The 12,035-nt window shown below is 42.6% G+C and overlaps 1 non-coding gene across 1 annotated transcript; it reads left to right on the top strand.

Moving 5' to 3' along the window:
- The first annotated feature begins 10,366 nt into the window (after positions 1-10,366).
- On the top strand, positions 10,367-10,439 carry TRNAE-CUC (transfer RNA glutamic acid (anticodon CUC)). The gene has a single exon. It is a non-coding gene; the product is annotated as a tRNA-Glu (tRNA).
- Positions 10,440-12,035: the final 1,596 nt, after the last annotated feature.

The raw sequence follows: 12,035 nt of genomic DNA, 5'->3' as shown, positions 1-12,035 counted from the left end.
ACTGGAATGCGTTAAGCCTTTGGGGGCTGTTAGGGTGGAGGTAATTGTACTTTACATGAGAGAAGGACATGAATTTGGGGGGGCCAGAGGGTGGGGTGTTACAGACTGAACTGTGTCCTCCTAAAATTCACATGCTGAACCCCTAACCTCCAGTACCTTAGAACGTGACTGTCTTTGGAGACAGGGCCTTCGAGGGGGTGATTAAGCTTAAGCGAAGTCGTAAGAATGTGACGTAATCCGACGTGACTAGTGTTCTTATAAGAAGAGAAAGGGACACCAGGGGCGCGCACACAGAGGACAGGCCTTTTACGGACACAGCAAGGAGGCAGCCACCTGCACGGAGACAGGTCTCAGGAGAAGCCAGCCCTGATCTTGGTCTTCCAGCCTCCAGACCTGTGAGAACATAAATTTCTGCTCTTTAAGCCACCCAGGGACTTCCTGGAGGTCCAGTGGTTAAGACTCCACACTCCCAAAGCAGGGGGCACAGGTTCGATCCCTGGTCGGGGAACCAAGATTCCCGCATGCTGCTGTGTGGAGTGGCCAGAAAAAAAAAAAAAAAAAAAAAGCCACCCAGTGTGTGGTATTTTGTTATGGTAGCCCTAGCAGACTACTACAACAGACAGCAAACAAACACACAAATACATAATGTCAAGTAATGATAAGGGAGCACTTGGGAGAATATATGAGCAAGGTACGGTAATAAAGAGTTGGGGAGGAGGGTTATTTAAGGCAGGCTGCTGAGGGTAGATCTCAGTAGAGATGACATTTGAACAGAACCCTGAATGACGTGAGGGAGCAATTCTTGGGAGCATGTGTGAGAAGACCGTTCCAAACGGAAGGCATTTCAAACACAAAGACACCAAGCGAAGGATGTGCTCTTGGCCTGGTGCCCAAAGACTGAGGGGCAGGAGTGTGGTGAACCAGGGGCAGAGAGGATGGAGAAGCTGTTGGAGAGATAAGCAGGAGTCTGATCACGCAGGGGCATGGTAAGGGATGGCTTGGATCCTGGATTGTATTCTAAATGTGACAGGAAGCCAGGAAGCTACAAAGCCATTTTAGGTTTTGGGGTGAAGGAGTAACCTTAGTTGATTTATGTTTTTAAAAATGTATTTGCTGTTGAATGGAGAAGATGAGAGAGGAGAGCAAGAGTGGAAACAGAGACCAACTGGGAGGCCACTGGTCCAGGTGAGAAATGATGAGGGCTTGGACGACGGCGGTAGTAGTGGCAGTAGTGAGTCGTTGTATTTGAAATATATTTTCGAGATACAACCAACAGGAGTAACTAACTGGATGTTGGGCGTGAGGAAAAAAACAAGGAGTCAAGAATGATCCTAAGGGTTTTGGCCTGGGTAACTGGAGTTGCCATTTAGTTCAGTCAGGAAAACAGAGAGAGGAGGGGTCAAATCAAGAGTTTTGTTTTAGACATGTGAAGTCTGAGATATCGTTAGGATACTCACTGATAATAGTGCACTAATAATAGAACACTCTCCTTGTTTTCCCCAGCTTCTGGCAATATACATATACAAAAGATATGGTTCCTGCCTTTACGGTCTCATGGAAGGGGGTGGAGAGTGACATATAAATCAATTTTTTTAAAATTAATAGGTTTTATTTGGGGGGAGCAGTTTCATGTTTACAGAAAAATTGCTTAGAAAGTACCCATATACTTCCTCACCTTCCGTATTATTAACATCTTGCATTAGTATGTACATTTGTTAACAACTGATGAACATTCATTGACATACCTTAGTCACCCGAAGTCCATAGTTTACATTAGGGTTCACTCTTGGTCTTGAACATTTTACAAATTTGGACCAATCACCCATCATTACAGTATCATATGGAATAGTTCCACTGCCCTAAAAGACCTCCAGCTGTTCATCCCTCCCCCCCACCCATCCCCCACCCCCAATCCCTGGCAACTAGTGATCATTTTACTATCTGCACAGTTTCGCCTTTTGCAGAATGTCATATAGTTGGAATCATACAGTATGTAGCCTTTTCAGATTGGCTACTTTCACTTATTAATATGCATTTTAGGGTCCTCTATGTCTTTTCATGGCTTGATAGCTCATTTCTTTTTAGTGCTGAATAATATTCCATTGTCCGGGTATACCATATTTTATCTCTTCACCCACTGAAGGACATCTCGGTTGCTTCCAAGTTTTGACAGCTATGAATAAAGCTGTTATAAATACTCACGTGCAGGTTTTTGTGTAGACGCAGCTTTTCAACTCATTTGGATAAAATACCAAGGAATGTGATTGCTGGATTGTAAACAAGTATTTTAAATGTCAATTTCTATACGAGGGCCAACAGGGAACACAGACTATTGCTTGCAGGAAGCAAAGAGCTTTCTTTGAGTTCCTTAAGTTTACTCTAGCAATGCCCTAAAACTATAAATGTGCTTCCTTCTCTGTATGACTATTAGTCTGACACTATCACCAGGATACCCCTGCCTGGCTCATTTACAGGAAGGCAGCCACTGAATAGCGATAACTGAAGTGCTCGTGCTGACTCACATCCACCTTTTCAAAACACCATAAGCAAGTGCCAATCTACTGATGACGGAGGAAGCAAAGTCACTTTTCAGTACGTTTCATAATTAAATGTCTATGTTCTTTAAGCAGAGGTCTTCCTTAACTTTGGTGAGCCCAACTCCGCCCAAACAATCCATCAAGTTCTATACGAAGAGAAAAGCTACTGAAGCTCTAGGGTGGTGTTTATTCATATGGGGTTCTAAGATGGACCAGGCAGGTAGACAAACCCCCTAAAAGTGTATGCAAATATTGTATTTCAGTGTACTTTTCTGAGGGGTAGGGGGACCATAAGCTCTTAACCACAGTCCCCAAAAAAGTGCAAGATCAGAAAACAGCCAAAGGAGCTGCCAAACCTTGGGTGTGTAAGAAGGGGGAGGAGAAGAATCTGACCTCCCCTGGGTCATCAGATGAACTGTAGTGAGGAGACCTCGGGCATTGTCTGCTTTCACAGTGGTTCACCGCCCACTCTTAGAGAAGGTCTGGGCTCTAATTCCCTCCTAGCAGGGGAGAGGGCAAGAGTCCAAAGTCCTCCAGGAGTGCAGGAATGGTGCTCTCTATTACTAAGGTACTTTAGCAAGAAGTAAAACCAATCCTCAGAACAGGGCGCAGTCTGAACAGACTAAAAATCTTCACCTTTACGCATACACTTGGTCACGGTAATATATTAGCATTGCCTTTAGCAACTCAAAGAGGAAGAGCTGTGAAACGGTAAAAGCAAAGCTCTCTCGAGCTAAACTTTGAATCATGAGATCTCCTCATTAAAACTGTCCACACTGTATGCAGACGACAGATTTTGTCCAGTGCCAAGCATGTGCCACCCAGGGTTCTGGCCACTGTACTTGTAACCATTCTACGTCTCCCACATATGCTTCCTTTACAAGAGCCATGTGGTCTTTCTGTGTAGTGAAAAATCGGCTTCCCTAATTTACACAACTTTCTTACAAGTAATTGAGGCCATTCGGACTTCTTGTTTTCAGCCTCAAATTGAATCAGGCAGTCACAGAAATATTTGGATGAGGCGGGCCCAGAAACCCAAGAATCTCTTCTGGTCTGTGTCTACCCTGTAGGTTAGCCCCGCCTGCCCGCGTTTTTTTAGGAGGCTGCTACGTAAGAGAGTGCAGACGTGCTTCATAGACCGTAGACCTTCAGCCAAATCTCCGTGGCGACCAGTTCCATCACTCAAAGCTGACCAAAGTCTCCCCACCCTTTATTCTTCTGCTTCTCCCCTCCTCCAACGGAATTTATTTCGTGCTAATGCTACCCAGGGATGCAGGCAGTATCTTTATCTCCCCTGTTGTCCTGTTTTTCCTCATCCTCTTTGGCTCTCCTTCTCCATTGGACATGAATCTGCACAATCCCATGGTGTAAAGCCCTGAGTACTTCTTCCATGGTAGGATGCAGATTTATTGAATGAATGTGTACTTATTTCAAAAATGTGTGCAACGAGTGTTGACTTTGATGGCCTGACCCTATAATCCTATAACTGTTCAAATGGGGGGGAAGTTACTTTGATTACAATCACAGTCTAAATTCTTTAAATATTAAGTTCCAGGTGGACTTTTTAATCCAACTTAATTCCAATTACATGTAAATGGCTGTTTTAAGCTACTTGTAAATAAACAAGTTTATACATGTTTTTACAAAATTAAGAGGAACAAGATAATCCATTAAATTTCATACTCTTGATGAGTGGCCCTTTAAGAGCTTTGAGTCTTAGCTTGATATTCTCAGGCCAGCTCCCTCTGGATACTGTTAATAAGCAGAAACAGATCAACATACTGATAGCAAGAATGAGGAAGGAAGACAAATGGCCTGAAAAGCCCACAATGGGATATAGATCTGGGTTAATTCATTTATGCATTTGTTTAGCTCTGCTATGTTGCCAGGCCCAGTTTTAGATACTGGGGATATTGTGGTGGTAAGAGAACTGCCAGTCCCTGCTCCCGTGGAGCTTAAATTCAAGTGGATTGGGGTTATGTACATGTTTTTACTTTTTTTAAAAAAAATTATTCATTTTCTTTATTTTTGACTGCGTTGGGTCTTCGTTGCTGCGTGTGAGCTTTCTCTAGTTGCGATGAGCGGGGGCTACTCTTCGTTGCGGTGCGCGGGCTTCTCATTGCAGTGGCTTCTCTTGTTGTGGCACACGGGCTCTAGGTGCGCGGGCTTCAGTAGTTGTGGTACGCGGGCTCAGTAGTTGTGGCTCACGGGCTCTAGAGCACAGGCTCAGTAGTTGTGGCGCACGGGCTTAGTTGCTCTGCGGCATGTGGTATCTTCCCGGACCAGAGCTCGAACCTGTGTCCCCTGCATTGGCAGGCGGATTCTTAACCACAGAGCCACCAGGGAAGCCCCGTTTTTACTTTTTATTTCTATTAAAAAAATTTTTGTGTGTGGGGGGTGTGTGTTCCCTGGCGGTCTAGTGGTTAGGATTTAGCGCTTTCACTGCTGTGACCCGGGTTCAATCCCTGGTCGGGAAACTGAAATCTCACAAGCTGCGTAGCACATTCAAAAAAAAATTCCTTTAAAGCAAGTGTAGCTAAGAGCATGGATTCTGGAGCCAGGCATCCTGGGTTTCAATCCTAGCTCCGACACTTGCATTGTGTGATTTGGAGAAGGTCATTTAGCCTCACTGTGCTTCTATTTCCTCACCTGTAAAATGAAGGTAATAATAGAGTCTACTTCATAAGATTCATTATGAGAATTAAATCATTTAATATGAGTAAAGTACTTAGAATAGTGCCAGTGTATATTAAGTGTCACATAAGTGTTTGTCAAATTAAAAAAAAAAAAAAAAAGAAACAAATGTATCTATTTAATTTCATAGCAGAATACATATGCTCAGAGATACAGAAGCTACTGCAGGTCATGAATTAAAGCCTAGATCCCAGTTCTTTCAAAGAACCTAAAGACTTTCCAAAGATTCTCCAATTACATGGGAGAAGTTCAAACAAATCATCACAGAACTATTCTTTTCTATAGTAGTAGTAAGAGGTTCTTGATAAACTGAAGGTGTTTTTATTACGTGCCTGGTTCTTATCAGGTTACGTCATTTACAATTCACAACAATAGTTTAAATTTATTATTATCATCCTGATTTGCCATGAGAAATCTATAAGTAATTTGCTCAAGGACCCACGATTTGGGGCAGAACTAGCTGTCTGACTGTACTATAGTATATTCCTGTAGATTAAGAGACAGATACAGCCAATGTAGGTTCAGAAAAAGCTAGGATAGCCAGTGTTTCCCTGTTCTCACCCCCTACCCTTTTCCACCTAGAAATGGGGCCTGTTCTTCCTCCCTTCTTAAGCAGCTGATCATAAACAGGAAGCATAGCTGGGTGCAGTAAGTCTGTGGCTGAGGATAAGTGGCTGTAGACAGACATCCTCCTAGGTGGAGCCTACCTGAGGGAAGAAACACTCCTGCTACTTATCAGGGTTGTCTTTGTCAACAAGAAGCACCAAAAGGAAAAAAAAAAAAGAGGGGTATCCTTCAGGAATAATGGATTTGGAGAGCCCAGTGCCTGCTTTTGTACCACCCATAAACTAAGAACATTTTTACATTTTTGGAAAAAAATAAAAATAAGAACTATATTTCATTGACTTGTAAAAACTATATAAAATTCAAATTTCAGTGTCCATAGGTAAAGTTTTACTATACACAGCCATGCTCATTCATTTATACAAGGGCAGAGCTGAGTAGTTATGACAGAGACTCTATGGCCTGCAAAGCCTAAGATATTTAGTATCCGATGCTTTACAGTAAAGTTTGCCAACTTCCGAGTTAGGCAGTTGATGAATCAAGAGGAATAAGGCCATAAAGTTGTAAAAACCCATAGTATAGGGTTATACTAGGCCCAGGTCAGGGGAAAGAATGGGATGGAGCAGTGCAGCAGGAGGAGAGGGTGAAGAGAGAGAGAATGGAATACATCTGGGTGGAATACAGACATCCTGAGAAGTAAAAAACCTCTGAGGACTTCCTGTTAGAGAATGCAACAAAGTGGGCCCACCAAGATGGAGATGCAAAAGGCCGGAGACCAAGCAATAGGAAATTATTCTCCAAATTTCTCTCACACCACGTAATAGGGACTGGGAAAAACACTTACCAAGGTTGAGTGTGACCTCCCAAACTGGTTCCCTAGGTTCACCCAGGGCTGATAGGTTCACCTGTTCTTTTTACTTATCTATATAGAAACACAGTATAGATATTATTGGGCTGGCAAAAAACTTTGTTTGGGTTTTTTCATAAGAGCTTATGGAAAAACCGGAACAAACTTTTTGGCCAACACAATATCACACCTAAATCCCTAAGCAGCTACTTTGAACATAGCACTGCCCTCCAAATATTTTTTCCATTTTATCGAGATATAAGTGACATACTGCCCTGTATAAGTTTAAGGTGTACGGCATAATGATTTGACTTGTGTACATCATGAAATGATTATCACAGTAAGTTTTGTGAACATTGATCATCTCAAATAGACAAAACATTTTTAAAATAGAAAAAAAAATTTTTGTGATGGGAATGCTTAGGATTTAGTCTTGTACCAACTTTCATATATAACATACAGTAGTGTTAATTATGTTTATCATGTTGTACATTACGTCCTGGTGCTTATTTATCTTATAACTGGGAGTTTGTACCTTTTGACCGCTTTCATCCAGTTCCTCCTCCCTTCACTCCCCGCCTCTGGTAACCACAAATCTCTTTTTCTATAATTTGTTTCTTTTTGAAATATAATTGACCTAGACTGCCCTCTTTTAAAGAGGGGAAAACTCAGGACTGGATTAAAGAAGTGGCTAATCGGGGCTTCCCTGGTGGCGCAGTGGTTGCGAATCTGCCTGCCAATGCAGGGGACACGGGTTCGAGCCCTGGTCTGGGAAGATCCCACATGCTGCGGAGCAACTAGGCCCGTGAGCCACAACTACTGAGCGTACGTGTCTGGAGCCTGTGCTCCGCAACAAGAGAGGCCGCGATAATGAGAGGCCCGCGCATCGCGATGAAGAGTGGCCCCAGTGGCCCCCGCTTGCCGCAACTAGAGAAAGCCCTCACACAGAAATGAAGACCCAACACAGCCATAAATAAATAAATTAAAAAAAAAAAAAAAAAAGAAGTGGCTAATTGAGTGGCTAACTTAGTGGACTGATGGATGATCTCCAAACGCAGTCTTCCTATCTTCCTTAGCTACATGTCATTTTCTGTGACCCCCAAAAAGGTGGCAGTCACACTGCATTTTATATCAGTGCTGAAGATGGTATAGGGAAGAGGGCTGTAAGGACGGCTGAAGTGTACAGTGATGCACTGTGAGACTGTTGCCAGGGATTTCTGTGTCTTCTAATATTCCTTTTTACAGTTGGTAAGTGGAAGTAACAAAAGTTGGAAACTGGAGCCAAAATGTTACCACCTCCATTACCCACTTACCTAATGAAATCATGTGTGAAGAAATGGGATGCGGAGACTAGTAGAGAACAAGGACCTTAGTGGAATCAGGTCCCTCGATAAATCATTATAAATAGAACACATTATTAAACCTAGATCATTAATTTGCTTATTCTACACTTACTGATTTCTATCACTGCTTGCTGCTGAGTCGTATTTTAAAACACACTATGGGAGCCTGTTTTAAAAAATAAAGTCAATCTCTACATAATTTTTTAAAATCCTGCATAATTCTACAATATCAATATAAATGATTGTTCTAATTAATTTCTTCGCAAATTTAAGATTTTAATGTGGCACAATAGTTGTGTTTAAAGTAGAACACGTTGAATTTTCTAATGATTAACTTTCTACAGTATGTCAGATGCTGTTTTGAAGACACATATATTACTTGCTGATTATGTTTACCCAAAGTCCTAAAAGGTTTACATGAAGGGGCACTACCAAGTTCATAACTAAAATATAATGCACAAACAGAATGTCATGATACATAAATCGCCTCGTTTTTTAAAACGGGGCGCTGGCTTATTTTTCTCCACGGTACAAAAAGGGAAAGATAAACACCAACAGAGGAATGTATTTACATCTCAACTGAAGGGAAAATGAATGAGGCAGGAAAAGAAGAGTCCCAGAATTAGAGTTTTTTCCACTTTCCTGGTTTCTCCTCTCAAGCACTTCTTCAGCCATGGTAGCGCGCCGAACAACTCCCCGTTTGACTGCAACCTGCTTTTTCTCCATTTCCCTACACAAGTGTATGCTCTTCTTTGATGCCTTCGTTAATTCTTAACTGCTTTTCCCCTCCCAATCTTGAAGCGTCTTTCTCAGCGTCTTATTCGTTCTAAATCACCTCTTCTCTCGGTACCGGCTCTCTCCCTCTCCTGCACTCACATCCCCGCATCCAGTTTCCAAGCCCCCTTTCCCCTCACTTGCTCTCTACTCTCCTTCTTCTAAGGCCACCCCTCCGCCCCCGCCGGCCTCGGCCCTGCCCACTGGTATCTCTCCCTCCTTGGCCAAAATTGGCCCGACGAAGAGACCAAGAGCTGACACAGACGGAAAACACACGCGCAGTGACCGTCTGGGGCGGGGACGCACGGCCGGGGGCTGGACAGGACGCCGCCCCGCGGGTGCTGTGCCTTCCCGCACGTCCGCGCCTGCGCCCCGCCCCCGGCCAGATGCTGAGGGGGCCCGGCAGGCGCGCCCGCCCCGGTCCTCGGAGAAAACTGTAATTTCCTGAATGTGAAGCATCTCTAGGGAGATGCAAAATGTTCCACAAGGGTTCTGCCTCTAGGGCAGGTTTTTGTTCTAGGCAACTAATCCCAAACCGCCCTTTCAGCGCCACTCGGCAGCTGCTCCTCGACCTTACCCCGACTGTTTAGCCTCGGGTCTGGTCTGGTCTTGTTTTCTGTTCTTTTCTCTCCCCTTCTGCCTCCCTTCTCCCCTCTTCTCTTTTCTGTGTATATTGCACATTTCACATTACCACATGGCCTCGGATCTTTACAAAATCGCCCCGTTCTTCACGTACCTGCAGCACCCTGATTCTATTTTTTGAAGTCAATTTCATTTACATGCTGGGTGTCCAGGGCGATGACTTTTGACAGATATACGCACCCATGCACCCACCGCCCGACAGATTTGCATCTTACAAAGTGTCCTCAGCACCCTGATTCCTGCTGCAGTTCCTGTCATTTTTTAATCATACTGTACAGTTTTAGTCTCATGCATTCACCTTTTTCATATATTGGCAAATATTTATTAAGTACCTTCTATGAAACACACACCGATGTTACAGAGATTAAAAACTAAAACTACTCAATTTAAAAGGGAAGGCAATATAATGCGACTCATGCTTTCTGCTCTCTTTCCACTTACGTATTTCTGATCATCCCCCCACCCCCTTTTAGACCCTCAGACAACTTGGTCAGCTGACTAACCCTTCCTGAGAAATAAATGACTTCTTTCTTCCTAAGTTTTCTTTTTTCCTGAGGAAGGCTGAAGGTGAAGGAAGCACACTAGACCCAGAACAGCTGCTGAGGAGAAGGCAGGGTGGGAAAGCACTAAAATGGGGAGAATTCCCTGGAGGTGTGGATGGGAGTCTTAATGAGAGTGGGAATTGTCACAGGCACTGTTCCCAAACAAATAAAGTCCGAGAATGCAGCTGTAAAGGCTACTGGAAGGCTCTTTGGGCAGGGGGACAGGATGTAAGTCTCTGGGATAGACTCATAAAAGAAAATGTCAGCATACACCATTGAGTTTAATCAGACACGTTTAGAAAAGATGGGAAAGTAGGCTACTGACCAGGGATGAAGAAAATTTGAAGACCGCCCCTGTCCCTAAAGGGTATGCTATTTGGTGGGAGGGTGAAAAATCAATCTAAGAAAAGTAGGCATGGGAATTCCTTGGTGGTCCAGTGGTTAGGACTCCACACTCTCACTGCGGAGGGCCCGGGTTCAATCCCTGGTCGGGGAACTAAGATCCCATAAGATGCGCAGCCAAAGAAAGAAAGAAAGAAAGAAAAATACAGAAAGAAAGAAAAGCAGGCATAAGGACACAAAGGTGAAAACTGAAAGGAAGGAAAAACAACAACAAAAAGATTGGTTGCAATGTTGATGTAAACATAGCCCTCTTCCTGAACCAGTGACACAGGGCTTCCACTTCCCTTTACTGTCACATGTTGCTCAAGTCTAGAAACGGAGATGTCTGACCACCAACTTCAAGCGAGGGGATAACCTCTAGATCCACATAGTAGATGTTCAGATTACAAAACCGAGCCTCTTAACAGTGCTGAGCTATTTGAGTTGAAACATTAAAAAAAAAAAAAAGAATTTGTCCTCTAGTGGTGTTAGAAGTGAGGGTGAGTTCTTTCTTCCTTTTATGTCTTTTTCTTTCTTTTTTCTGCTTTACTTAAGCATAATACACAAACAGGAAAGCAGGTAAAAATGCGTTAATGTTAAGTATACAGCTGGGTGAATATTTACATCCATATTCACCTGTACAGTACAACCACCACCCAGATTAAGATCCAGATTCTAGAACACTTCTTGCTCCCTGGAAGGTTTCCTTGTGCCTGTCTATAGCCTCCCTCCCCAGAGGAACCCACTATACTGACTTCTATCATCATCAATTAATTTTGTTGTTCTTGATCTCTATGTAAATGGAATCATATAGTATGCACTCTTTTGTGCTAGGATTTTTTTTTTTCACTTAACATAGTGTCTATGAGTATTACGTGGTGTGAATCAGCAGTTCATTCCTTGTTACTGCTGAGTAGTATTCCATTTATGGATATGCCAAAATTTATGTATCCAGTCTCCTGTTGATGTACACATTCATGCTACTCCATTATTGTTTTTAGTTTTGAGCCATTATAAAACATCCCTGTCACCTGCCATACATATGAATTCTTTTCCCTTGGGTGTATACTTAGAAATTGGATTGCTGTGTTGCAATTTTTTTGGCAATAAATAATAAATTCTAAATAAAAACAAGTGAGCTACATCTCTGTCTTAATATGTGTATGGTATTTTAATAAAAATCTTTTATATACATTGTTTTAATTGATCTTCAAAATTTTTTTGTGAAGTAAGAAGAGTAGGTAATGCTATCTCCATTTTACAGGTAGAAACTGAAACAGGGAGATTTAAATGCCCAATTTAAAGTCATAAAATTAATAAGTTATGAATTAGGACTAGAAACCACATTTCTAGTCCTAATTGATGACTCAAATTCATTTTTCCTTTTCTCAGATATAGAAAACTGCTGTTTCTTATTGTTTTTATTAGATGTTATCCAGCCTCATGTGAACGGAGAGGTCACCCAAATGTCCAGGTTCCCTGGACTGTCCTAGTTTAGCACAGAAAGGCCCTGGGCAAACTGGGATGGTTGGTCACTCTGCAGAACAAAGAAAGGAGTCAAATGGGTATCACAGCTTGCAACTGGGCATAAAAAAACAAAACCTATCTGATTTAGCTCGTTCACACTCCTCCATTCCCAAAGAAAAAGATATTTTTAATCAAAGAGCAATGCAATATCCACACATTTATGTACCATGTATGTCAGTTGTGG

The sequence above is a fragment of the Balaenoptera ricei genome, chromosome 10, assembly GCF_028023285.1.
Source record: "Balaenoptera ricei isolate mBalRic1 chromosome 10, mBalRic1.hap2, whole genome shotgun sequence".
In the NCBI taxonomy this organism is placed as follows: Eukaryota; Metazoa; Chordata; class Mammalia; order Artiodactyla; family Balaenopteridae; genus Balaenoptera; species Balaenoptera ricei.
This window is presented reverse-complemented; position numbering and strand designations above follow the sequence as displayed.